This window comes from Euprymna scolopes, chromosome 39 (assembly GCF_053919585.1).
Source record: "Euprymna scolopes isolate OS-2025 chromosome 39, ASM5391958v1, whole genome shotgun sequence".
Lineage (NCBI taxonomy): Eukaryota > Metazoa > Mollusca > Cephalopoda > Sepiida > Sepiolidae > Euprymna > Euprymna scolopes.
The window spans coordinates 8,276,222-8,304,073 of NC_136520.1; positions in this window are offsets into that span (position 1 = coordinate 8,276,222).

Genomic DNA, 27,852 nt, shown 5'->3' on the forward strand with positions numbered 1-27,852 from the left:
CAAATTGTGAGTTTCAATTCGATTATGAAAGTATGGAGTGGCCATTTTGTCTTGAACTACGTCGCTATTTCTTCAGCTAATCAAATAAAGATATAGTATTTATAGAATGTATATCGTATATTTGTGGCGAAGGTGACCACGATTTTATATGCTAAGTATATTATTCAATTATGTTTTTTTTCTATATTATCTATTTTTATATTTATATATTATGCTAATAGTTAAATAATTCAATCATTCCTTTTTATCTTAGCGGGTGGGGGCGGGGGCGGTGAGTCTCGCAAAAAATTAAACAAAATCAAAAATGAAACATTTAATGAGGAAATCATCATTTATAATCATATTGTTTTATTTGTTGTCGTAGGCTGTTTTGGGCACTCACATAAAATTAATTGTAATTATTATATCTAAATGGAATAAAGATTACTTTATTTTTCCACGTCATATTTTTGTGCAAGGGAGATAACTGAATCTACATAATAAATGAGTTAGCCACAAAAGAAAAAAAACTAAGAAAGTACGCATTTTTTGGTAACAATTTTCCAATGCTATATATTCCCTTTAAGATAATTAATATCAGTAATAATAAAGACTAGCAGGAATACCCAACGTTGCCTAGGATTGAATAATGATCAACGAATGGTTTACACTCTCATACGCTTATTGTCACCGAAATCGTAATATCGTCCATTTTGCAATCAAATCGATTGATCGCCTTTTCTAGTTTGAGACTCATCGCTATGTACTGGAAGAAAGCTTCTTACATGACTCCCCACATTAACTATGTCTACAAAACATTGTAACCAACATTGCACTGTAGAGAACCTACTGTTGATTTTATAAAATTATTTTATTATATATAATTGCTTGTACGGCACAACACACTGGATCATCGAAGTTAACCAGCGTTACCCCTGTTCAGTAATATATGGGTGACCATTTACGACTTCCAGGTGCGCTATGTGCTCTCCGCTTATCTCGGCATTGTTTCCATTCGTCCCGGGCTTCTCCTTGCCACTGACCTCAAACAATGGCGATTCAGGAGAAGTCTGGTTTGGGATTTTGCAATCCTTGCCTCACAGCTACACGCACAGTTGCTCCTACGGAGGGTATCATTTGTCTTTCGAGACTGAAAAGAGGCATCGAATATAATAGGTTGAATTTAAGTTCATAATGAAAGATTAGCACGGAGCAATCGCACCTTAGATAGAATAAGTCATTTTGAACGCGCCCCTGTCATATCGAAGAACCTAACTTAAATATATCATGTTACGTCATTGGTCCTGGTTTAAATGCACAGCAGTAATTTTAGCTCCAGCACACGGACTTAGGGTTACTGCGTGCACCCGGTTTAAAGAAGGGTAGTTGATTTACCACAAGAGACGGCTACACGACTGGTCCCCAGTCCAATCGAGTGTAAGCAAATTTCATCGTGTATAGAATTATACCGAGTCTCTGATCAAAACAGTGAGACGCGAGCATGCAAAACGCGACAAAGAAAAAATTCACCAGGAAATATTGAAAAGGTCGGAAGCAAATATAGTTTATATATATTTTTCCTTCGATATGGGCTTTATTTGTCTTTTTCTTACTTTATAATACAAACAAACCAACAAACAAGCAAACAAAAATAACCCAGGATTCCAATAACGCAAAAGGCTCTTTGATGAGATAACAGAGGAGGAGAAATTCACGAGCATTCATGTCTCAGAGTCAATCGTATAACATTTTTTTTTCTTTTTAAGGTATCATTCCTTTTTTCCGCGGCTCACACCACGGGCCAAGAAACGAAAACATCGCCTTCCCTCGCCGAAAATACCAACTCAGACTGCTTCTTTTCTATCCTTTTTTCTCTTTCTCCTTTTGCTGCTGCTAGTGTTCACTATGAGCTCGGCATGGCTCCACATTGACACCCAAAAATAAATTGGCCCGACATCGTAGCAGTCTTTTGCGCTCTGCCAAAGACTTACGTCCGCTTTGACTTGCGTCCACATCGGGGTCTCCTTTTTCTTACCACGGCCTTTGAACCGTGACAATCAGGCCTGTCGATTTGTGTTGTAATAGAACATCTTAAATGCAATGTGTAAGGTATTAACGTTTATCAAGTTTCCTGTTCCTTTTTGCATCTGAATAATTCGATTATAGATTATCGACACTTATTCAAGACATTTCGATATAAAATATCTAAGAAAACTACCAGACATAGAATAACGACCCCTAAAATTTCATAATAATTGATCAAGCCGTGTTCGAGTCCATAGGGTACGATCTCTCACACACAGCCACAAAGGTTGGTTGGTTGGCTGTTTTTGTTTTACGGCATATCAACCCTTTTCGGGTTATTTAATGCCGAATCCAAAGATTTTGAAGAAATATTTTTTAGTAGAATATATTTGTTTTCAAGTCGCTTTCTATTTAACCCATAGTTGGAACCCTAACAGGTACTACCACTCTGGGTCAGAGTGGATCTGGGAGCTATGGTAATTAAAGGGTGGCTCCACACTCCCCAAAGCCCGCAAGCTGGGGCCTCACCACTGGATATAGTTTAAGGTTATATCCAGGACCCCCATTGACGGATTTTACCCTCTGCAGGGGGGGGGGCAGTCAGTGTATTCTAATTCCCCACAGACAGGGCCACAGCCACAAAGGAAAAGTTTATAGATTATAGTAGAGAAGATTATCAGGTCTATTGTTTATATTTTTGCTTCATATTTAGTCACGCACTTATAAGATGTTTACCTCAAAACCTTATTCACAACTTACATTGTTCAAGCAATTGGCATTTGAGTTGCCCAAAATGGTGTTTTCTTCTTAGTTTTTGTTTAAAGAAAAACATCGGATGGGTATGTGACAAAACATGCAGGAAGAATACGAAACAATATTGAAAAATCTTTCATATATATTTTATATGTATTTCATATATATTCTATATATATATTTTATATATATTTTATATATATTTATTTATATTTTATATATATTTCATATATATTTTATATATATTTCATATATATTTTACATATATTTTATATATGTTTTATATATATTTTATATGTATTTATATATATTTATACATATTTTATATATATTTCATATATATTTTATATATATTTTATATATATTTTATATATATTTCATATATAATTACAAATTATTTTTTTTTTACTACAATATTGAAAAATAACGAGTGATAAACTGAGGAAACTTAATATTTGGAAAATGGAAAACTATAATATTTTACTATATATGCTCTGGAACCTAAGAAAAGGCACTTATTGAGCTTGGATTTAAATATAAAAGTATATAAAATAACCATTTTATCACTATAAAAACTACATTTATATATCTATTTCTCTCTCTCTCTCTCTCACGATATATATATATATATATATATATATATATATATTCGGGGTCAACGGCCAACTAGCACCGTGTGTGTTTGTGTTTATGTATGTGTGTGTTGGGGTGGAGAGGGCTCCCATAAGCCGTGGTGAAGGCAAACTTTCTAGGAGAAGCAAATCACTGATTTAAAAAACATAAAGCGGGCGACCAGTACCCGCATTAAGCTGGTCTGCAGTTTAACACTTGTTGCTTGCTATCTTGTTCTTGCTTGTTGCTGGATCTCAACATTTTGAACCGAGAGAGAGACAGCTGTCGTACAAAGCTAAGACTCTGTAACATCATATGTGCATAGATAATTCCTCGGGCATTTTTCTATTAAAATGGTCCTGTGGCGATGGAAGCATTTTGGGGCTCATGGACTTTAAATGTCTGAGAGTGTGGCACTCGTCTGACAAGACGTTGCAATCATCATATATATATATATATATATATATATATATATATATATGCATATTAGTGTTTGGACGAGTATTCGGAATCGGACTCAGGAAAAGCGGTAAATTTGGGGACACGGGATCGGTATCGGAATCGAAAATATTGGTTCCTATTTTCCGATGCCAAAACGATTTTTTAATCGTCTATCTATTTAATTTGATATTGTTCAACACAAAGTCTTCCATTGCTGGTAATAATAGTTAAATAATAAATATTAATTGATTTTAAAATACTTGTAAAGTTAAAATCTATAGAGCATCCATCACAAGTGTAAATTGACGTTTAAGAAAATATCCGCACAATTAACGCGTGCTATTTACAGAAAGCAGGGAAACTTAGCAACTCTATAGTTAAACATTTACAGATTTATAAAGAATCGGAATCGGAATCGGTAATTTTATCGGAATCGGTAATTTAGTACGGAGTTGGGAAAAATATTGAAATCGTCCCATCCCTAATAAAGATATTTATACTAGCACGCCATCCGGCATTGCGCGGTCGTAAAATATGCTTAAATGTAATATTTTGATGATTGGGCCCAATAAATATAAATGATTTTTAAAGTTTCAAAAATGATTGGTGCGCCACCATCGAGAATCGAAACCAAAACTTTAGCACAGGATTTACTTTTTCCTTCGAAGTTTATGGCTGCAATATGAAAACATGCTTACTACGAAGCTAAAATAAAAACATTACCTCATAGCTATTACGTCACACGTGCGTAATCGTAAGGCCTGGCAAATTTCATTTTTTTTTTTTTTTCATATTTTGCACCGATTTTCTCTGGCTAAAACCCAAATATAAACTTTCGCATTGGTTCAAATACTCTATATTTGAAGTTTCATGTCTGCAGAAAAAAAAACTGATAGAGGCGTTTTATAGCGAATTTTTTTTAAAAAACAAATATATATACGCATACATAAAAAGCGGTTTGTGTTTACTATAAGCTTTTTACGCAGAAATTATGTAATAATGTAAAAAATCTGCATGAATATAATTACACGTTGACTTAAGGTGATCATCCCATAGGAAAACCGAAAAAAAAAACTAATAGGGAATTCATTAAATGAATCTTTAAAACTATTATGCAATTTAGCCAACTGTTTTGCAGATAAATCCAATTACACAATCCATATGAAACAAAGTTAAATAAATAGAAAAAGGGGTTTTAATATGAATATCAATACACAAAAAAGAGGAAAGAAGGTCAGGTTAAGGTATAAAAAATATATGTTAGTTATGCTATACTTAGTTTTTTCAACCTACTATGATATTTGTACAGGAAATAGTTAGGGAGAAATATGAGTTGTTAGGGATAAGTTTATTATGTACGAATGAGTATAAGTGTAAATATTGTCAACTGTTTGACATAATATAGAAGGCAAAATGTGCGTGCTTGTTTGAAACGTAGCAGAGTTAGTATCGTTTTAAAGCACTATCTCTCGGACGACAAATATCGAAAAATTTGCCAAACACCTTAACTCCTTCACCAACAACTTCGTAGTTTTCTACAAGGAGAAGTCGCTTTTTTCGTCGACATTTTCGCAAGTTATCGTCTCCTTTCGATTAACTATCCTTAATTGCAACGCTCGTGACTTCCGGTTTCCACATGGACGCATCAGCTAAGACGTTAGTTTTTTTTCACCTTCTTTCCTCTTTCGCGCAACGGGTTCGAGCCGGCCTGCCTGCCTACTACCACATTTTTAATAGCCCTCACCACCCGGGCTGCCTACTGTTGTTTTGATTCCCTCCTCTCTATTCTTATTTTTTTAAACACTTCTCTCCCCACCTCGGGGGTTCTTACTGCATCACCTCTCCACACCCATAAACTTCGGGTATCCCCACTAGTTTGACATAAATCATTCAATCATCGTCTACGAGCCAAACTTTTCTGTTTTGTTTTTACCGGTAGGATGTCTAGACATTTATAATCATCTTGTATACACATTTCACCTCGGTATTAGGTCAATCACGCAGACTTCAACAACTTTAAAATCAATTTTTTGGCTTGATGTCTGTGAGGAATAATTTATTATTATCGAATTGATTTTGAATAGAACTGTTTGTTTTGAGCGTTCGAATTTCCTATTACGTTTCTCCCCTTCTTTTTCAATGGCAGAGGACAGCGAAACGAGCGGCTCCCCGGGATTTTTCTGATTCTGAAACTACAATTGTATACGTACAGGAATTCACCTTGCTTTTTACCCCCGGGGCGAACGGTTACGTTAATAAGTATTGCCTCGATTTTGGTCCATTCCCGCAAGCTCACTGTAATTTCAGCATCCAGCACAATGACGTAACTCATTTTTTGTTCGGTTTTGTTCGCAGATTTTTTTAAATTTATTATTATTTTTTATTTTTTTACTTTTTCAATATTTGAATTAATTGGTTTAACTTTCCTTCGAGATTCATGATTCGATTTTCTATAATTATTCGATTTCTACCGGGGGGAAATAAAATTGATTATTACCTAGTATTCATCGTTTTCTCATAAAAAGGCATGCAGCGATCTCCACTAGGTAAAGCACGCATCCCCCAACATCTTCACCATCAAATCCCCACTTCAATGTATGCCAACAATAATTTAGCAATATCGTATTGATTGTTCAATGGTAATTGTCTTTCTTTTTTTTTTCAACTATTCTTTGTTCTTTCAGACGTGTCTGTTTTTTTTCATGGCTGAATTAATCAATTTAACTTTGTTCTCCTTCGATATTCATGCATCGATTTTTATAATTATTCAATCTCTACAAAGAAATATATAATTGTTTATTGCAGTTCGAGGGTTAGGAATTCCTGAGCCGAAAAAAAAAACAATTACAAGATGAAACTAACTGAATGTGGGTTTCTATCGCTATCAAATTGAATGGATTGCCTTGTAAATGTGGACGAATTAAGGTTGAGATGAGCAAGTGACACCTGCAACGGTCCACTTCGTGGTGTCTAGCAGATACATATTGAAAGAGATGACGGGTTCATATCGCATAATTATGCCATTTCAGCTAAAAACGTTTTCAATTTACTAATTATGTATTTTCCATACAAAGAGGGTACTGGCGGTCTTATGCTAGCTACAGGTTGAATTGTTGGGTTTGGTACGTTTCGATGTGGCCGATACAGAGCCAAATTAGCGCTTCCTCGTTATAGTCATGTAGCCTTATATGCAACGATTTGCCCTAAAAACGTTATAAAAAACCTGATGGGGAGGGACAGCATGGAATTCGAATTCCGCGAACCGAACTGAACAGCTCGGAATTAACAATATTATTCAAACGCTGATAAAAACCTTTTTTTTTTGTAAATTACAAGTAAAAGTGTTTTTTTATTTTTTATTTAAAAAAAAAAATTCTATAATGGGAAAACGACGATGATGATATTTCTGAGGGAAGACATTTATAACAGACTGGGGCGATTCTTGGGGACTTCATATGAATACGGATTGGGAGATATTGACGCAGCAGTTCTTAACAAATATAAAGGAGAAAATACAGTATAATGATGGTGGGGAGGGTGCATAGTACTAGGAAGATTATACAGAAGTTCGTTTATAGATGAATATACAAAAAACATTTACCTTTTCGGTTGTCAAGATGACACGAGACAGCACAGCTACAGAATTATTATTGGTGATGTTTTTATTTATCTGTCGGCCGATTGATTAAGTCAGGAATTCAAACTTTTCGACTACATGGTCTACTCTTCTCCCTTCGCCTCTAAGGGGCTCCTACTCTCCAACTGACTCCATCACTGTGTGTTCTGTTCCCATTTAACAGTTTAGATAAAATAAAAAGATAAGTGTGACACATCTTGCTTGGTAGAAAAGAAAAAAACGACTCAGAGTAAACCCCATTTGCAACACAGACATCTCCCTTTGATTCTTTCTCCTAGAAAGAGAATATTTTAGTTGGCCACCGGACAAGTAAAAGGTAGCCCCTTTAATGACCGCGTGAAATCAAGGTACTCAAATGTGAAGTAATCCCATTGCATCGGCAGATACAAACGGCATGTGGATCTTATATTGAAACATTTAGCACTATTTCGTATTAAGAACATTTATCTGACCCCATTTTCGAATTTTGTTGGTATTTTATCTTCGTCGGAATTATGAAATTATTTTCTTCTTCCACGCATTTCCTAATCGTTTATTTTTCTCTCGCTTCTTCATTTTCAGTTTGTACTTTCTTCTTAAATAAATATATATACCTGTTGATATAAAATGACTATATGTTTAAAGTTCCTTTGTTTTTGAAGTCAGTTGGTTTGCTGTAACAAGTTTCCGACATGTCGCTCCAGTATAGTGTGTCTCCTTTGTTTATGACGTCAGACATGTGGTCCCCAACGTGACTAATTTTCACGTGGATTTACATATGTCTGTACAAACACACTTTTGGAAAACAAAGAATCCTCAATTATAATTGGTTAATATCTAACTAAAACATGTTAGATATTAAACAATTATGATTGAGGATTCTTTGTTTTCCAAAAGTGTGTTTGTACATACATATGTAAATCCACGTGAAACAATATTTTTAACTCGCATTGTCCATTCTTTTAACTGACATATTTAATATCCAGTTATTCTAAATGAATGGACAATCGCTTTTTTCCGACATAAATAATATTTAGCTATTTCTAAAAGAATTAACACTGGACTGTATTCCTAGGATTTCAATTATTCATTTGCCTAGAGGGTTCGATTCTAGCCTTTATCTAATACCATTTTCATGTATCTAGTCTGTCTTCTTACATGAAAAAGGGGGCAGTCCTTTCATGTAACATTCCTATAATACTCTTGTTTCTATAGTGAAGATAAAAAAAGTTCTTCTTACAACAATGATTCATCGAAGTGTACTTTGGCTTTTTATAATGAACGCTCAAATTTCTAAAGGTTTTTCATCTTTATGGATGCAAAAAGTCACTCGAGGACAAGAGTTGTTTATTAATGTATTTAGGAATTAGTCAAATTTTAATTAAAAATTTTCATGCAATATTCTATTGATTATTTAAGGTTTTCGACGTCGCAGCCATATTCTTAATCGTAAAGCTTGTTCCACAGCAAATGAAACCGCTGAAGCAAAAACAAAAAAAAAAAGAACTGCACACTAAAACTAATTTAGCGTGATTTTTTATCATCACCAAAATTATTATTATTATTATTATTATTATTATTATTATTATTATTATTATTATTATACAGGGAACTTATTCACATGCAATATATTCATGTTGGAATTCTGTAGATGTTCAGTCTAAATGGAGACGTTCTGATATTATTGTTGCTTTTTTGTTAAAGCAACAAAAGTATTTATCTAAGCTAGCAAAAAAGCCCGGTAAAAACCAGTCGTAAAGTACGCCCGGTAAAGCCCGGTAATGCCAGGTAGTAAAGTACGCTTAAATATGATATTATAATTCTTGCAGATTTCGTATCTATTACTATAGAGTTAATGTTCTATCGATTTTTATATGTTATAAAGTTGCTATTACAATATATATATATATATATATATATATACTTGTTTATTGTCATATAAACATGTTTACATCCCGCTGCTACAAACAGCCACTTGTTTCAATCAAACAACAGATACTTGACTATTCAAATGTTCAATGAATAATGGATTTTTTGAAGGTAGGAACTCTTTAAAGGTTGGAGTTAAAAAAAACTTAAAGCACAGAACTTTAATTATAAGATGTAAAGAGGGAGGGGCAATCTATAGAAAACTAAAAAAATATAATGGAGAGTACATTATTTTTTAATAAAAAAACATCGAGAATATATATATATATATATATATATATATATAACTTGAATTGAAACCGACATAAAAACTTATGCAAATATATATATATATATATATATATATATATATATATATATATATATATATATATATATATATATATAATTTGAGTTCCTTCAACCATAATCGAAACCTATCGTATATATATATATATATATATATATATATATATATATATACATACATATATACATACATACATACATATATATATATATATATATATATATATATATATATATATATATATATATATATATATACTAGCATGGATGCCCGGCTTTGCCCGGGTTTTTGGATGTGTGTTTGTTGAGCAAAAAAAAAAAGTAGTGGGAAGGCAGGCTTGAACCCGCACCGGGAAGGAGGAAACGGCCAGGAAAGAACGTGACATCTTTGTTGTTACAACCATCGCCAAACCGGAAGTGACGTAGGTTTAAATTAAGTCTAGAAAATAGGGGATCACTTTCGAAAATATCGGCGACAAAGCGACCTCCCTGTAGAAAATTGCCGGTTGGAGGTGAATGAATTAATGTTTTAGCCAATTGTTATGTTTTTGTCGTCTGAAGTGTCGAGCTTCAAAACGATACTGATCTTGTGAAAATCAGTCGCCTAGGTCGAAAGTTTTAGGCAGACATACATACATACATACATTTTTATATTTGTAGCTCAAATTGTCGATTCAAACCGATTAAAAAGCTTGCCATGTCTCTGAATACCCTTTATGTAAAATTTCAAATGTTTAGATGAAAAATTGTCTGAATAATTTGGTAGAGACCGCAGAGGTCATTTTTTTTTTAAGCTAGACCCTTATTATAACCCCTAAACAGTTATTGTTTTGGGCTCAAATCAAGATTTTAAGTTAGATCCATGCCAAAGAAAACTATATCTAAAACTTCAATTGTTTAAACCCAAAAGTGGCGTAGGAGTTTTGTATAGTTCTCATAGGTCAAATCGTTGAACTTTGATCCCTTAACAGCCAAATTTCTGGCCGAAAACCAATCTCAAAATTTTTCCCAAATCTTAATACCCTGTATATCAAATTTCGTGTCTGTAGACTAAAAATTGACAGAGTTATTGCGTAGGGAAATGTACACACACAGATACACACGCACACACATAAACGCACACACGTTCGCTGTTATATATATATATATATATATATATATATATATATATATATATATATATATATATATATATATATATATACACACTAGTATGGGTGCCCGTCGTTGCCCGGGCATTTGGAAGTGTATTTTGACCAAAAAAAAAAAAAAAGAAAGCAGTCAATTTTTGTAACATTGACCTCTATTATGACCCCTTAAAATTTATTGTTTTGGGCTAAAATCAAGTTATTAAGTTTGATCCATGCCCAATGAACCTATATCTAAAATTTCAAGGGTTTAGATCCCACATTTTGGTAGATTTCTCAAAGGTCAAATCGTTTAACTTTGACCTCTTAATCGCCAAATTTCTGGCCGAAAACCGATCACATCGATTTTCCCACATCGATTTTTCTGTATACTAAATTTCGAGTCTGTAGACTAAAAATTGGCAGAGGTATTGCGTAGGGGAATGTACACAGACAGACACACAGACAGACAGATACACAGATACACAGGTACACAGATACACAGACACGTTCACTTTTATAGATATATAGCTATATCTTCTCTATATAAATAAAATGAACTCATTTTTCTCGTCTGATTTTGACCTTAATAGGATTAAAAATCAAGATATTTCATGCAAATATAATATGCACAAACGGCAGAACAATATCTGAGGTGTGTTATAGGCTTATTATTTCTCAAATTCCTCGATAATCTTAAATTTCTATACTTTTTCTGCTGAGAAGTCACGGCCAAAATCGGTTAAGATCAATGGAAGTGGTAAAATATTTTCTCTCTAATAAATTCCTCCCCCCCTGCCACCACTTAACACCGTTTGGGGATCGTTCACAAGGAGCAGTTGAGAAGAGAACACCGGTTTGGCTTCGTAGTTCTTTCATGTGAAGTTATTTAAAATCACTAAACTAAGCTGCAGTGCTCTGTGGCGTAGTGGTTAGCGTGCTGGACAATTCACATTATATTTTCACGTTCGCGCCGACTTACCGTAGTCGTTTTTTTTTTCCTAAACAACTGGAATGGACTTTTCTTGGTGGCCGAACTGTTAACGTTGCAGATGTTTGTTTTTTTTTCACACTTTATTTTCCTACTTTTACTCATGACTCCGGGTTTGATCCTTCCTACTTACCTACCATAACATTTTTAAAACTCCCCCCGTCCCGGAAACAAACACTCGGGCAACGCCGGGTACCCCCGCTAGTATATATATATATATATATATATATATATATATATAATTATAATAATAATATATACTTATTATTAATCTTCTTATTTTTATTATTATTATTTACTAGGAGATTCACGAATCGAGTTTTTTTTGTTTTTTTTTTACAAAGGCGTCACCACATTATCAAGGCCCAGAGGCCACTAAAGGATAAGGGTTAACGAGTGTACAGTAGAAATTGGTCAATATAGTAATCATTAGTAATGAAAATTTGGTAAATTTAATAACTTATATGGAACGGCTCATCAAGAACTTATTTACTTTAGACTTGAACACAACCATATTGTAGTCAGCCGGAAAGCAGGAAAACGGAAGACAATTCCACAGGCTTGCAGTTCTAAGAAAGAAGCTTTGTTCATGGAATCTAAGTTTAGGTTTAGGCACAGATAAAGAGTGGGGGAAATTATTGATAGTGTTTACAGCTAGACGAGTGTTTCTTGTGAAAGTTTGGCGAGGGGGGACCATAGATTGAAGCTCACTCGAACACTTTCCATGAAAATAACGATACATCAGAGACAAACTCGCAACATCTCTTCTGTGAGATAGAGGTTGCAAGGAGGAGAAAAGGACATCTCCTACGAGGCTACGAAGGCTATTTTGAACTCTATCAAGGCAGGACAAGTCCTTTCTAGCAGCTCCTGCCCAGATGTGGCAACAGTATTCCATACTTGGACGTACCTGGCTCTTATATAGGTAGAAAATAGCATCAGCAGTGAGATATCTACTGGATCGATAGAAAGATCCCACCATTTTTCCAGCGGCCTTGGCAACAGATTTGATGTACGTGTTCCATTTAAGATCAGGAGTAATGGTCAAGCCCAGAAGCATGTCAAAACTTGAGGCCTCCTGAAGACGAGAGCCATTCATTTCAATTGATGACAAATGTGGATTAGAATGTTGATGATGTAAAGAGAGAAGCTTGGTTTTAGATGCATTAAAAGTAACCAGCCACTCCTTTCCCCATTGTACTACGTGCTCAAGATCAGAGGAGAGAGAATTGGAGAGAACTTGGTCGTTTACTGTCTTAGATATGGTACCATAAATGGTAGTGTCGTCAGCATAAATGTCTACAAATGATGTAAGGATATGATTTGGAAGATCATTAATGTAGATCAGGAAAAGAGTTGGGCCCAGGATGGATCCCTGAGGGGCACCGGCATTAATACTGTGAGCTTCTGATTTTTGCCCCTCAACTACTACTCTTATGAACCCACCAGAAAGAAATGATTTAATAATTGAGAAGACTTTTCCAGCTATACCATAGCTAGCGATCTTATGAAGTAAACCTTTATGCCATACCCTATCAAAGGCTTTAGATATGTCAAGAGCAATTGCCCTAGAAAGATTGCCACCGTCGAGAGATTTGCTAATCCTAGGCGATATAACTGTAAGGACATCTGCTGTAGATCTAGCAGAACGGAAACCATATTGAGTGTCACTAAGAAGGTTATTTTTGTTGAGATGTTTGATTACTTCTGTATTTAACACAGATTCTAGCAACTTACTCATGACGCACAGGAGACTTATTGGCCTGTACTGAGAGGGGGATGAGCGATCACCTGAATTCTTAAATACAGGGCATACTGATGAGATTTTCCAGGGAGATGGGAAACTATTCTCCTTAAGACAACGTATAACGTTGTATAATTACTGAATCTTTACAACGAAGATGAAATAATTTGTTTCATTGATTGAGATTGTCGGACTGACTTCCTCATCTTGGATGTTATTGTCACTATGTTTCCGCCGTTTTGCTCTCCGGCCTTCATCAGGTGTTTTGTGTCGAACTGGGGAACCGTTTGTTAGGAGTCTCGAACCAAACCCTTTATTATTATTATTACGGGGCTACCGTGTTCGGACTCCAGATAGGCTTTGGGACATAGTTGCTGATTCTCTGTTTTGAATTTTACTTTTCACTGCATTCGTTCAGGACTAAACTCAGCACCTTTGGGTAACTGTAAACTTTCATACAACCTCTATGACCACTCGGACAACTAAGTCTGGATGGAGAGGTGGACCATCGCCCCCTATGGGATGAAGTAAAAATAATAAACAGAGAGACCCACTGGAAAGTGAGAAAACTTAAAGAAACAGCTCACATGCTCGGACATAACAACCTACTGAGCAAACCAAGCATAGAGCTGAATGCAATTTGGACACCTCTGATAGAGAGAGAAAACCTTGAATAACAACATAGGTTTAACATTAACAAAAACCAACTAAGAATTGTCCTAGTGACATATGGTCCTAGACGTTGTATCAACGTTTACAGTTACCCAAAGGTGCCGAGTTCAATCCTGAACGAAGATAGTGACTATCTCCCAGAACCTAGCTGGAGTCCGAACACGGTACCCTCGTAATAATAATAGAGGGTTGGGTTCGAGACTCCTAACAAACGGTTCCCCAGTTCGATACAAAACCCCTGATGAAGGCCGGAGGGCAAAACGGCCGAAACGTTGTGACGATAACAACCAAGATGAGGAAGTCAGTCCGACAATATCAATCAATGAAAACACCTCATCTCAAAAATACAGACAATTACTATCCAATCAGTACGGACCCGACATTATGATTGAATGGCGACACCTAGAAAAGCGTCATATGAAACTGGCACGACTCGCTAACCATCTAACCTTCCTGTACAGATGTAGAGACTTAAAACTCATACCAGCAGGGTTGACATTACAAACAACAGTGGAGTCCAGGAAAGCACGTAGAGTCGCGGAAATGACCCAACACACTCGCTGGAATTAACAAAGACTAAGGAACAAAATCTCCGACAACTTAACATCGTTCCTTCTCAAAGTGGCTCAAGAGGAAGACAGGGTGAGAATCCAATCAGATCTGGATAAATCGTACAGACAAGAATATGAGAAGGTCAAAGAACGCCAAATCAAGAAGCTCACAAAGCTCACAAAGCTCAGAGGAATGTAACATCAAAACACCGCTCACCTGTGAAAGTGGTCATCAACCTCAGCAGCCGCCAACTAAGTCACTCAGAGGAAGCAGTACTAAATAAAGGTCTCAACTTCGCAACAACAACCAAACGCGTTCCATTCTTAGATATCATAACACACATAGAAGATATAGCCTTGAGAATCCCATCAACCCAAGGTGATGAAATAAGATGGAAGGTGAGGCATGTACTCGAGAAAGCCAAGCCTCCTAAATTAAACATCTCACGGGAATATAGGTTGGCTATAAGAACCCTACAGAGTGACAGCTGTATAATAATGCTGCCAGCAGACAAAGGCAATGCTACTGTGGTGATGGAAATATCGGAGTACTCTGAAAAAATGGCAGGCCTAATCGCAGATGGTAGCTACGTTAAAATAAGGATGGACCCAACTTTGAAAACCGAAAGAAAGCTGTTACAAATCCTTACCATAAACAAGGAACACATCGCTCCGATGAGATATAGACAGCTGGTCCAGCATTACAGTAAGCTACCACATATGTACGGTCTCAGACCCATAGTGCGCTGCCGAGGCTCAGCATGCCACCCACTGAGCAGATACCTTGTGGATATAATAAACCCATTAGCAGGCAAGTCAGCAACACATGTAAAGAATTATGCCCACTTCACGGAACTGATCAAGGGAGCACCCATCAGTACAAACCAAATGGTAAGCCTAGATGTGGTTAGCCTGTTCACTAAAGTCCCAACTAGTGAGGCACTAACAGTAATTCAAGACAAACTAGCTGTGGACCTCTCCATAGAAGAGCGCACATGTGTACCATTGCCAAACTTAATGGAAATGCTGACATTCTGCATAGAAACAACCTACTTCAGAATGGGTGCTGACCTATATCAACAAGAGGAGGGGCTAGCTATGGGCTCGCCATTATTACCAGTGATGGCGAACATATACATGGAATACTTCGAAGACATGGACTTAGGTTCAGCTCCCTTAAAGCCCAACATGTGGCTAAGATACGTTGATGCCACCTTCATACTCTGGCTCCATCCGGAAGACACCCAGGCTCTCCTAGACCATGTGAACTCAATAAGACCATCGATACAGTTCACAATGGAGAAAGAAAAAGATAACCAACTGGCCTTTCTTTATATATTCATATCACGCACATAGCATGGGTTTAAGACATCCGTATATCGCAAACCTACCTTCACCGGACAATACCTTAACTTCAACTCCCATCACCCATACAGTATCAAACATGGAATCGCACGCTGCTTACAACATCGAGCAGAGACAATAAGTAGCAACATACCATCAAGAAATGGTCATGTTGAAGAATACCCTCCGTCGTAACAACTACCCCGATAGCATACATTCAACCAGACGTGTTAATAGTATAAGAGAGGAGAATGAAACCCAAAAACCCCCCAACGGTCTGCCTACCATACATACGAGGCATCTCCGAAAAGATTCAGATAATATGCCCCCCTACAACATCAGGACGGTATTCAAGAGCGAGTCAACACTCAGACGACACCTGGTACAAGTGAAGCACCGCATGGAGGAGAACATGACAAGAAACTGCATATACTCCATCCCATGCAGTTACAGAAAATGTTTTCAAGGGTGAAACATGCCGGCCTCTTAAAATAAGGGTGGAAGAACACCAAAAACCGATATCTAAAGGGGAGACGGAAAAATCGGGTATAGCCAATCATGTCTGGATAGAGAGGGGGGACCATCGCCCCCTATGGGATGAAGTAAAAATAATAAACAGAGAGACCCAATGGAATGTGAGAAAACTTAAAGAAACAGCCCACATGCTCTGACATAACAACCTACTGAGTAAACCAAGCATAGAGCTGAATGCAATTTGGACACCTCTGATAGAGAGAGAAGACCTTGAATAACAACATAGGTTTAACATTAACAAAAAACAGTGAAAATTAACATTCAAAACAGAGAATCAGTAACTATGTCCCAAAGCCTAGCTGGAGTCCGAACACGGTAGCCCCGTAATAATAATAAAGGGTTGGGTTCGAGACTCCTAACAAACGTTTCCCTAGTTCGATACAAAACCCCTGATGAAGACCGGAGAGCAAAACTGCCGAAACGTTGTGACGATAACAACAAAGATGAGGAAGTCAGTCCGACAATCTCAATCAATGAACACACCTCATCTCAAAAATACAGACACTTACTAATTTGTTTAAGTTTGAAAGTTAAGAACTCTTGAGCCAAAATGAAATTAAAAGATAAAACTAATTCAGTGTAGTTTTCTATCGTCAAATTAGGTCGATTTACTTATAGATGCAACGGTAGGAAATATTACCATCGATCTGAAATAATACTGTAGCTGCCTATGATTAACATAAAGTTTAAATACGCAAGCCTCCTTATTTTTACAATAACGATTCCTTATTTATCGAGGCGAACATAAAAGAGTAAACCTTTATTATGTTTAGCTCATGGTTTAATATTAATTTTTCATGCAATATTAGATGAATTATTCAGGATTGTCGACATCGAAGCCATACTCTTAATCGTAGAACCAAATAAAGCCATTGAAACCAGAGAACAATCGCTAGCAAAAAGAATGGATTGCCTTGTGGAAGTAGACAGGAGAAAATCCTTGGCAGCAGCAATAAATTCCGATTAATTAAAACTGTGTGGCTTCTCATAACTAATAACAAGCTTGAATACCAAAGACTTTTCTGTCTTGCTGATGATTCAGGATTAATCGAGGCGAAAATGCACTTGAGAATATATTCGTGAATATATTAATAATCTAATATATAAAAGTATGTCTGTCTGTCTGTCTATTTGTCTGCCTCCACATTTTCAAACTATTATTAAATCTGTCGGATAGGTTCATTAGAGTAGTGGTTGATGGAGAGAAGTCAGAAGCTTACAGTATTAATGCTGGAGTCCCTCAGGGGTACATCCTCGGCCCAATTCTCTTCTTGATCTACATCAATGATCTCTCAAATAACATCCTAACATCATTCGTTGAATAAATCCGTGTACAATTTGCGCACTGACATTAAACTGTGAACTTATCGTCTCATAGAAACATGACAGTCTTTATGAAATTCTTTATTTGGCCAATCAACTCTGTGGTTGTGTTATGTAATTTATTGAGTGACTGTATGTAATGGTTATTATGGGTGGTATTTTCTACGATTGTTCAAGACGTCATCGATTACGTAATATCATAGTGTATATATTAATATACAGGGTCGGCCAAAATAAGGGTCCTATTTTTAAATTTGAATAACTTCCACAAAATAAAAGTTAAACTCACCAAACTTTATGTGTGTGTAGACTGACCCTTCCGCGATTTTTTTTTAAATAAACAAAACAAATTTTGACCGAAAAACGCTTCTTAAAACTTACATGAATTTATGCATTTTTAAAAATAGGACCCTCATTTTGGCCCACCCTGTATATAATCAGGTCATACATTACGTCATCAAGCTTCCACCATGCATATATTCACGCCCGTATATCTACGACTTTATTTGTATAGATAAGTTTACATTTTCCCATTTTATTTTCCGAGATATTATTTAGCATTATTTGTAACAGAGCTACGTAGGCAAATGACCAAGCCGTGGCTTAAAATGACATTAAGGGGATGATAGAGGAAGGAAATAAAAGCAGTGTTGGAATGAAAGGGGCCACGTCGGGCTACGGGAGAAAGTGAAGAGCATCTGTCAGTGCGAGACGAACTTTCAAACAAGATGCAAACTTTGAATAAAAATTATCAGACGATCGTGTGCCATGAGGCGGGCTGCAGAGGTAGCAGCTGTTGTTACGGACTGAGAAACGGTTTATTTACCAGAAGGAAACGTAGGCATTCACTCATAATTTCACTGGTTTAGAATATAATGTATCTGTAGTTTGGAAAGTTAGTATTTCTATTTGAATTAACAGTCATTGATCCGAAGATTCTATAGTTGATATTAGTTCTCCCGATATTTTTCTGTTGTACTGTCGGAAATCATATACGTACGGTGTTGTATATATTATGTACGTGTGTTTAAACTCGTGCATCGACTAGTGAATATGTGGATGGAGAGTGTATAGAAGTTTGTATCTACGTGACACGTGACGTATATATATATATATATATATATATATATATAGTAAGTTATGAAATATAAATGGAAATTAAGCTACACAGAATGTTTCATCCCCGCTAAGATAAATCAGGCTTATGCGATGAGTTGTGGTTGTCGTGCGTTTTTATATACGCACATTCTATTGAGTTTTTAGTTAGCTCTACCTACGTATTTGAGCACTGTTGAAGTAAACCGTTAAAGTTTACGCATAAATTTATACTTTCGTATATTAATTTATGTGATAAATCAAGTAATCACACACACACACACACACACACACACACATATATATATATATACATATATATATATGGTGGATTCTCCCATGGAAGACGATGAATGAGGGTTTAGTATTCAATTTTAAGCAAATCCTAAGCTCTGTGACACCGCGTGTACAATTACAATCCCGCAGACGTCCGGCACACTCCCAACCAGAAAGGTAACTTGCATATGCTCGTCAGTAAAGGATATATTCTCGATTGAACAGATGACCCTTCTTTGCTTTGTGCTTGGAAATCACATATTTATTTTTTGGTGGATGTTTTTCGTGCTTACTTCATATTCACACGAATGGGGGTCCGTATGACGAAGGCGGTTATGTTCAAATTATCTGGTCCATAGAAAAAAACATTTTCCTTAATTCGCTGCGATATCCTGCTGCATATATATATACATACATACATATATATATATATATATATATATATATACGTTTAATTTTTTATTACCGTATTTTTCTGTAAAGTTATATTATTGTTTCAGCTACCCGGCCGTTTTTTGGCCGTCTGTAGCTTCCTCAGACTTTTACAAAAATGTTCGTTATGAGGGGATGAAAGAGTGAATGATATAAGGGGAGGGGTGCGAGAAGAGCGGAAAAAAAAGGAAGGGAACAAGGGGAAAGTGAGGGAGGCTGCTTGGTATGTCGGTAATGTTTTAGTTTTGGAGTTTAAGGACATAAGGTGGTTGTGTGGGAGGATCTGGGAAGTTCATTTCTGGTGTGGCTGAGGGCATAGGGATGCATGGAGGAGAGAGGAAGATATGTGGGGGTGGGAGGAGGTGGGTTACTTTAAAATTCGAGTCTTAATGTTTAAGATGTTGGCGTCTCGTTGGTGAGATAATTTCTTGGTAAGTATGTCTTGACCTGTTGGGCGTTCGCTTAGTTTTCCTTAAGGTGTAAAATTGAGTACGCGTGCGTAAGCATGGATGCGCACATACAGAGACAAACACACATCGACACCATACCCCCAAGGAGGCGTAAACACGGGCCTACATGCGCACATTGATTCAGACATACTTGCATCCCCACGAATACATGGAAGCACATGCGCAAATGCAGATACTAGTACTCGTGAACACATACATCGACATATACACAGCTGCACGCTCCCACACACTATGTGGACAGCAGGCAGCGAGCACATATACTCTCACATCCACACACATACATAGGTACGTATACACAGGAAGCTACAGACGGCCAAAAAAAGGGCCGGGTAGCTGAAACAATGATGTAACTCAACAGTAAAATACGGTTAATAAAAAATAAAACGCATATTTGCTCTACAACAGTATTGAGCACTTTCCTCAGATTTTTATTAATTGCCATTTCTACTATATATATATATATATATATATATATATATATATTAATGTTTATATATATATATTTTTATATATACATTTATATATATTTATATATATATATATATATTTATATATATATATTTATATATACATAAAAATATTTCTATATATTTATATATATATATTTATATATATATTTATGTATATATGTATATATATATATTTATATATGTGTTTATATATATTTCTTTATGTACATATATATTGATATATTTCATGTTCGTAATATCAACAGAAGTGCGCATACGAAAATAGTCTAGAAATTTATTCAAGGCGCCTCGTACATGCTACTTGGATCGCTTGTGAATTTCACACTCCCACGAAACTTCCTCCTTCGGAAGAAGCTGGTTGAACACGACAGGTGTGATTGCCCACTTCGTACAGTACAGTCCGGCGTTTTTTTTTTTTTTTTGTTGTTTATTCTCTGCGTATCTTGCACCTAATTTCATTGGGAATTTACGCCAAGGACATGTGAAGGTTGCCAACATCCTAAGTGAAAGTGATTTGTGTGAACAAACTGGAGTCGCACTTGGAACACCCTGTGTCGTTAACTACAAGATCGCCGTTCCCCTTCTTCGAACTAAATTATTCAATGATGGTTTTTCCTGATGGTTCTTGTTCTTAGATTAGGAATTTATACTGAGAAAATTGCATTATCTTCAGAAATTTCGCACTATAAAATCTCTCTAATGATGACAAACAGAAGAAAGAGAAAGGAGAGAGAGATAAAGAGGTGACAAAACAAGTACACATACCATTTTGGTATTGTAAAAATATTCATGCAGAAATGGAAAACAAGTTAATCAGAATAAAATATCGATATGTCACATGGAAGAGGAACAAAACAGAAATATTACGTTCACCGGTATTATTATTATTATTATTATTATTATTATTATTATTATTATTATTATTATTATTATTATTATTAATGTTATTATTATTATTATTATTATTATTATTATTATTATTATTATTATTATTATTATTAATGTTATTATTATTATTATTATTATTATTATTATTATTATTATTATTATTATTATTATTAATGTTATTATTATTATTATTAATGTTATTATTATTATTAGTAGTAGTAGTAGTAGTTATTATTATTATTAAAAATTTGTTATCATTCGCTCACAAGAAGCTTTTACACAGGTCATCAAGATCTCTCTTTGAAAACATGTAGTGTTCCCTCAAAGCTGAGTGAGAAGTTTCCCTAGACCTCCAGCACCCTCCATTTCTTTCGATAGTATTTTCAAATAAATGGGCATTATCGCAACAACTGCTTACTATTGATTTCTCGTTGCCACCGGCTATTGGTCTTCACTAGAATTTGAGTGGCAATAAGCCTCACCAAATTTCTCTTCGCACTTTTCCAGGGGAGGTCTGGTAAGTGCTCTCTCGTCAGTCCTTGCTTTCCCTTGACTCTACTTGGCTAATTGGTCTCACTCTTTTTTCGGGGGGTGGGGGCAGGAATGTGGTAATAGTGGAATAGGGTGGGGTTATAAAACTGATAGGTATGCGGCTTCAATGTTCCTGGCTCCATGCAGCACTTGGTATTATTATTATTATTATTATTATTATTATTATTATTATTATTATTAGCGTGACTTGTGGAAATTTCACAGCGGCATCTTTCACATGTAATCTATTACTGCCGAGCATTCAGTGGACGGCCGGATGAATGGGAACCTCGCGATATTATTGTAGCACTTTTGTTAAAACTGTAAATGTTTTATCTAAGTAATTTGGTAAATATAGCGTCAGAATATATCTGCTTATGACCGCTTATCTACAATAGGAGACTGTGACATATTTTAATTATATGGACGTCCGGCGCGACCGGAAACCTCACGATACAATTATACCATCTTTAGACAGAACAGATACTACCCTTGTCTAGCCAAGAAACTAAGAAGCAACACTTTAGTGTCACTACGGCCCAAAACCACATCATTTTATTAATTTATTAATATTATTATTGTTTTTTACATTGCCTCTTCGGTGATCGGGAGATCCTATTTACTAAAAAGAAAAGTTGATACTACGAACGTTTAAATAAGCGTATATATATAGTCATTTAATGTTCGGTGTGTGCTATCGCTCTATATCTCCCATTTATATTAAATAGGATCTCCCGATCGAAGAATCTGAAAAAATATTGCGGTATAAATATATATATATTGCTGGCGGGATAGGTTGCGGGGCGTAAATATACGCTTAAATATGATATTTTAATTTGTCCAAATTTCGTATATATTAGTATCGAGTCGTGATATCAAGAGGTAAGAAAAGTAAGGAAGTAGAGTCCATCAGCTAGAAACCCAAGCATTCAAAAGTGTGACGTTATCTCTGTGTCAATGTGACACGCATATGAACTGATTAAAATAAACTAAGATTAATGCACAAAATGTATGATTTTTTTTGCTTTTTTTTCAAATATAACTGATTTTTGACTCCCTAAAAAGTAATTTTAACACGCTAAAGACCCATAAAATAACGGCCTGTAAGAAACTTCGAATCATTTTAGGCCCCTAATGCCGCTCTGCGACTTTTAGTTTCGGAGGAGATAGAATTTGAATATATGGAGACAAACAGACAGACATACATATAGCCGTTTATATATTAGATTATTACATAATTAATTTCTAATTTCGATACGTGATGAACCTGGTGTCAGCTTAACAATTATCTGATCTTTGGATCGGCAAGTGTCACCTTTTCTCACTTGATTGTCAATTTAGTTGAGTGAGCAGTTGCAATGTCAGCCATGTTTTAACCACACAAATAATCCCATTTTCAACATGACGTGCCTTTCCAAGATAACCATGAATATTTTATGATTTAAGAATTCCCCAGCGGAAATAATTAGACGAAGTCTTAATAAGCGAAGGGAAAGCAACATAGTTTCAATCACATATTAAGGTTAAGGCTTGCGCGAGGAAAAAGTTTAATGATATGTGTATCGATCATATGTTATATTTTAAGCCGTAATGATTTGGTGGCTTTACCATCAAACTTTGTATTCATATTTTTTTAATTGTTATCATTGTAACTGTCTTCCTAACCAGAATATTTTTAGACAAAGAAAAAGAACTAACAAGTATATACAAACCAACACACGCACACACACACACACACACGCACATATATATATATATATATATATATATATATATATATATATATATATATATATATAGTAATTTATAAAATATACATGGCGATTAAGCTACACTGAATATTCCGCGTTTCATCCACTCTATGACTTTTCAGGCTTATGCGTGAAATCTGTGGTTGTTTATCGTTTTTATATGCTCATCTTCTATAGAGATTTTAGTTAGCCAATCAGCTTTTTAGTATTCTAGATATGTAAGAATATTGCTAGGGTGAGCCAGCTAATCCAATGAAAATGTTATGCTGAATGGATGCGATAATTGAGTGTAGTTCCTGGAAGAAGTCTAGAACAGTAACAACCACTGAATGCCATAACAGCTGGCATTTGTAAAGTGGCACCTGCCCCTCGTGGCATGTTTAGCCAATCAGGCGCCTCAAAATAGAACAATCCACCATCCCTGACTAATTGTAGGCTGGTCCAATGGCAATTAGCATACCACTAATTGCTACTGAATAAATATGTTGAAATTAGTTAAATGGTCCGTAATGGTGGGGAGGGGGGAGGTAAGCGCATTCTTGATTCTTGATTCTACAGTACCTAGATGGACATGTGTGTTTCATCATTCCGCAACGACTTTGTACTCTTCTCTCACTGGCCCTCCCCCTCCCCGGACTAAACCCGCTGGACTACTTCGTTTGGTCATAAGACAAGAACACTGGTAGATTTCTCGTTTACAACGTAAAACTAATGTCAAAGTGATGAATCCCAGTCCCAGATTTATCATTTACTCTCCAGTCTAATTTATCGGTTCATTGGTTTATTTTTTATTGCCGAAATATTGTAAGCAAAGTAAAGATTTTAAAGTCCCTTTGTTTATTCTTTAGTCACATATTTCTTCACACCTACTTACTAAACATCAAAATGACGCCTTTCAGACACTTCAAACTTAATATTAAACGATTTAAACCGCCGGACAAGTCTTTTATTTGTTTGGCGAATTTCTAAGCTGATGAACGCGTTGGCCGCCATTAAAATGTGGATGAATATCTCCCAAATAATTTATCAAAATATTGCGTGAAATATTTGACTATGGCGAAGGAATACATATAGAAGCTTGTCAAATGAAAAAAAAAATGAAGTATATATATTAGTGTTGGGACTATTGTCGGAATGGGAATCGGGAATCGGAACTTTTTGAGGTATCAGAATCGGAAAACTTAGAGTCTAATTTCCGATTCCAAAGCGATACTTTAAATTTTTTTAAATGAAACAAGAACAAATTGATTTTTTTTTAATTAGAAGTTGTTCTTTTACAACATAAGACTGAGAAGGGCAACAGAATGTGTTACAAATCTCATTTACAGATTTAATATTGATTAGCAGGGTTTAATTTTATTTTATTTATTGGTTATTTATGACTTGTCTATTGCCTTTGAAATCTTTCGCCTCTATTCGCTATGTGCCCTCATCTGAGGGAGTTCATATGATTATCAAGAAGTTTTGTATGCTCTGGGAGGGTGGGGCGTTAAATTTCATAAGTGCCAGCTTTAAATTGCCTCTTCCTATGAAATAATTAAAGTTTTATGGCATCGTTTTGAACTCAATGAAATCCTCAGACTCTTCAAACCTATTTTAATTTGTTTTTATTAGTTTTTATCGTAAGTAAAGTGTTCACTTGCCAAGAATTCACTCGCCTATTCAATGTCACAGATTTTAAAAAGCTTTTCGCACCTGTTTGATAAATGGCCATATGACGCCAGTCAGAGAATTCGGACTTTAATATAAAAGATTTAATATGCTTGGAATGTTTTGTATGATAACCTCATCTTTTGAAATATTTTATGCTTCCAACATTTTGTATGGCTTTGGCACAAGTGAAAATATAGATGAAAATCGCACAAGTTTATCAAAACTTAGGAAGAGCAAACATTGAGAAGTTTAGAATTGATATGCAGTTAGCTTCATCATTGTGTGGGATAGTAGTGATTTAGGAGGCTATCACAATGCTAGGAATGAGATATAGTCGGTGTTGGTGAGAGGAGACGGAAACAAGTGTCGATTTACAAATCAATAAATACATACATATATGTCTATATATATGTATATATTTTTATCAGTTGTATTAAATACAAATGTCTTACTTGTTATGTCTGTTACAATATCCATTATATGTTGGGAAAAAAATCCCCTTTTCAAATTGTGGACGTGACAGATCGATTCAAAGCATGCTAGATGATGGAGCGGAAAATGTATTGAATGACTGTGTGGAGCCTCGGAGCAAATGTAAGGAGGGGATTTATATGTAAAGCGTGTTTTAGGTAACTGACATATTTTTTGTTCTTTTTCATAATTTATGTTATATATATATATATATATATATATATATATATATATATATATATATATATATATAGTTTAAAACTTGTTGTTTTTGCTTAAGCTTTTTTTATTTTGTATATTCTATGTCTATTATTTTTTTATGCTGCTATGTATTATTCATTTATTTGTTTAATTCATTTACGTCCTTGCTTGTTCAGTGGAATGACCTAGTGTATCTAAGTCACACAAGTCGCTAGCAGGCTTGCACGGGTTAACTGTTGAAGGAGAGAAGTAGAAGAAGGGTGTGAAAGAGGAGGGGAGGTGTGTGCAGGATGGGGTGCTCTTAGCTAACTGTTGGATGTTTAGGTTTGGAGGTGTGCTTGTCAGGAATAGGAAGATAGATGGAAAGGGGGCACTAGGTCGACTTTCCTTTGGATATTGTTATTTTATTTTTTTAAATAAAACTATAAGTGGTTATATATGGAACAGCTTTTATTTCATTCTTTATTATTATTTGTTTATTATTTATGTTTGTTGTTAGTGTTTATTTGGGTTTGTATAGGTGGGTTAGCTTTAATCAAAAATTATTTTTTCCTTTACATTGGTCTATGTTACTTCAGTTAACTATTTTTTATCATTTTTTCATATATATTGCTGTTTTTTTTACTTATTTATTTAATTTCTTAATTTATATGGGAGGGGGCTTGTAGTAAGGACCTGTCTGGACTGTGAGTTGGTATATGAGCGGCGTGCAGTGGTATACCTGTTCTAATGGGTTAGGGTTGTAATGGTAAATCTTTGGTGGGAACCGTACGTAAAGTTGTATAATGAATGATGATCCGATCTCCGGTCTGTTGTTGAGTTCTGGCCGTAATTTGGATATTAGTAACGATTCCTTTATGCGAAGATTCCCAACATTGCGTTATGTGTTAAAATATAGACTTTAATAGATATATTGGTGTTTCTGCAGGTGTTGATGTGTTTGTGGAATGATGATGCTTGCGTTTCTGCGTGTTCCTTGATTCTTATGTGTAGCAGTCTTGTAATGCTGCCCACGTAGAATTTTCCGCATACAGATAATTCTAGTTTGTAGACTACATGTGTGCGGTGGCAGATGGTTGCGGGGCATACGGGTCAATTTGTCAGTGTGCATGGTGGTGGGTCCTCGTTGTGCTTGTGTTTAGAAAGCTGCTGTCTAAGGAATGGTCCAGGAGTTGGCTAGTTGCATATTGAGACCCTCTCTTCTGATAGCCCTGCGGATAGCCGTTGTGATCTTGTCGCTGAGAGTTTAAGGAAGCAGGTATTGATAAGAAAGCTTCGTACACGTTATTTCGTGTTCCAAAGATGTTTAATGCCAGGGTAGGGCTATCCGTTTGTCTCTATGCCCTGGTGGAACTGTTTTGTGCATTCTGTCTTGTCTTTTGGCTTACTGCGCTTGTTTTTAATGCGGACGATCTCATTCCTTGCATATACGATAATACCCTTAGTAGGGAGGGCCGACTTGTAGTGTACAAATATACTTTGGGTGGCTGCTTTTCGATATAATTTAGTACTGACGATCCCCTCGTCTGATATTTTGAGGTTAAAATCTAGGAGTGATAGGAACCGTCATCGCTGGGGTGTTCGATGGTTAATTTTATGTGTGGATCGGTATCGGAGAATATGGTGTAGATGTTCACAGCATCGGCACGAGAGAAATATGATCGAGTTGCACGTGTTGAGAGCTC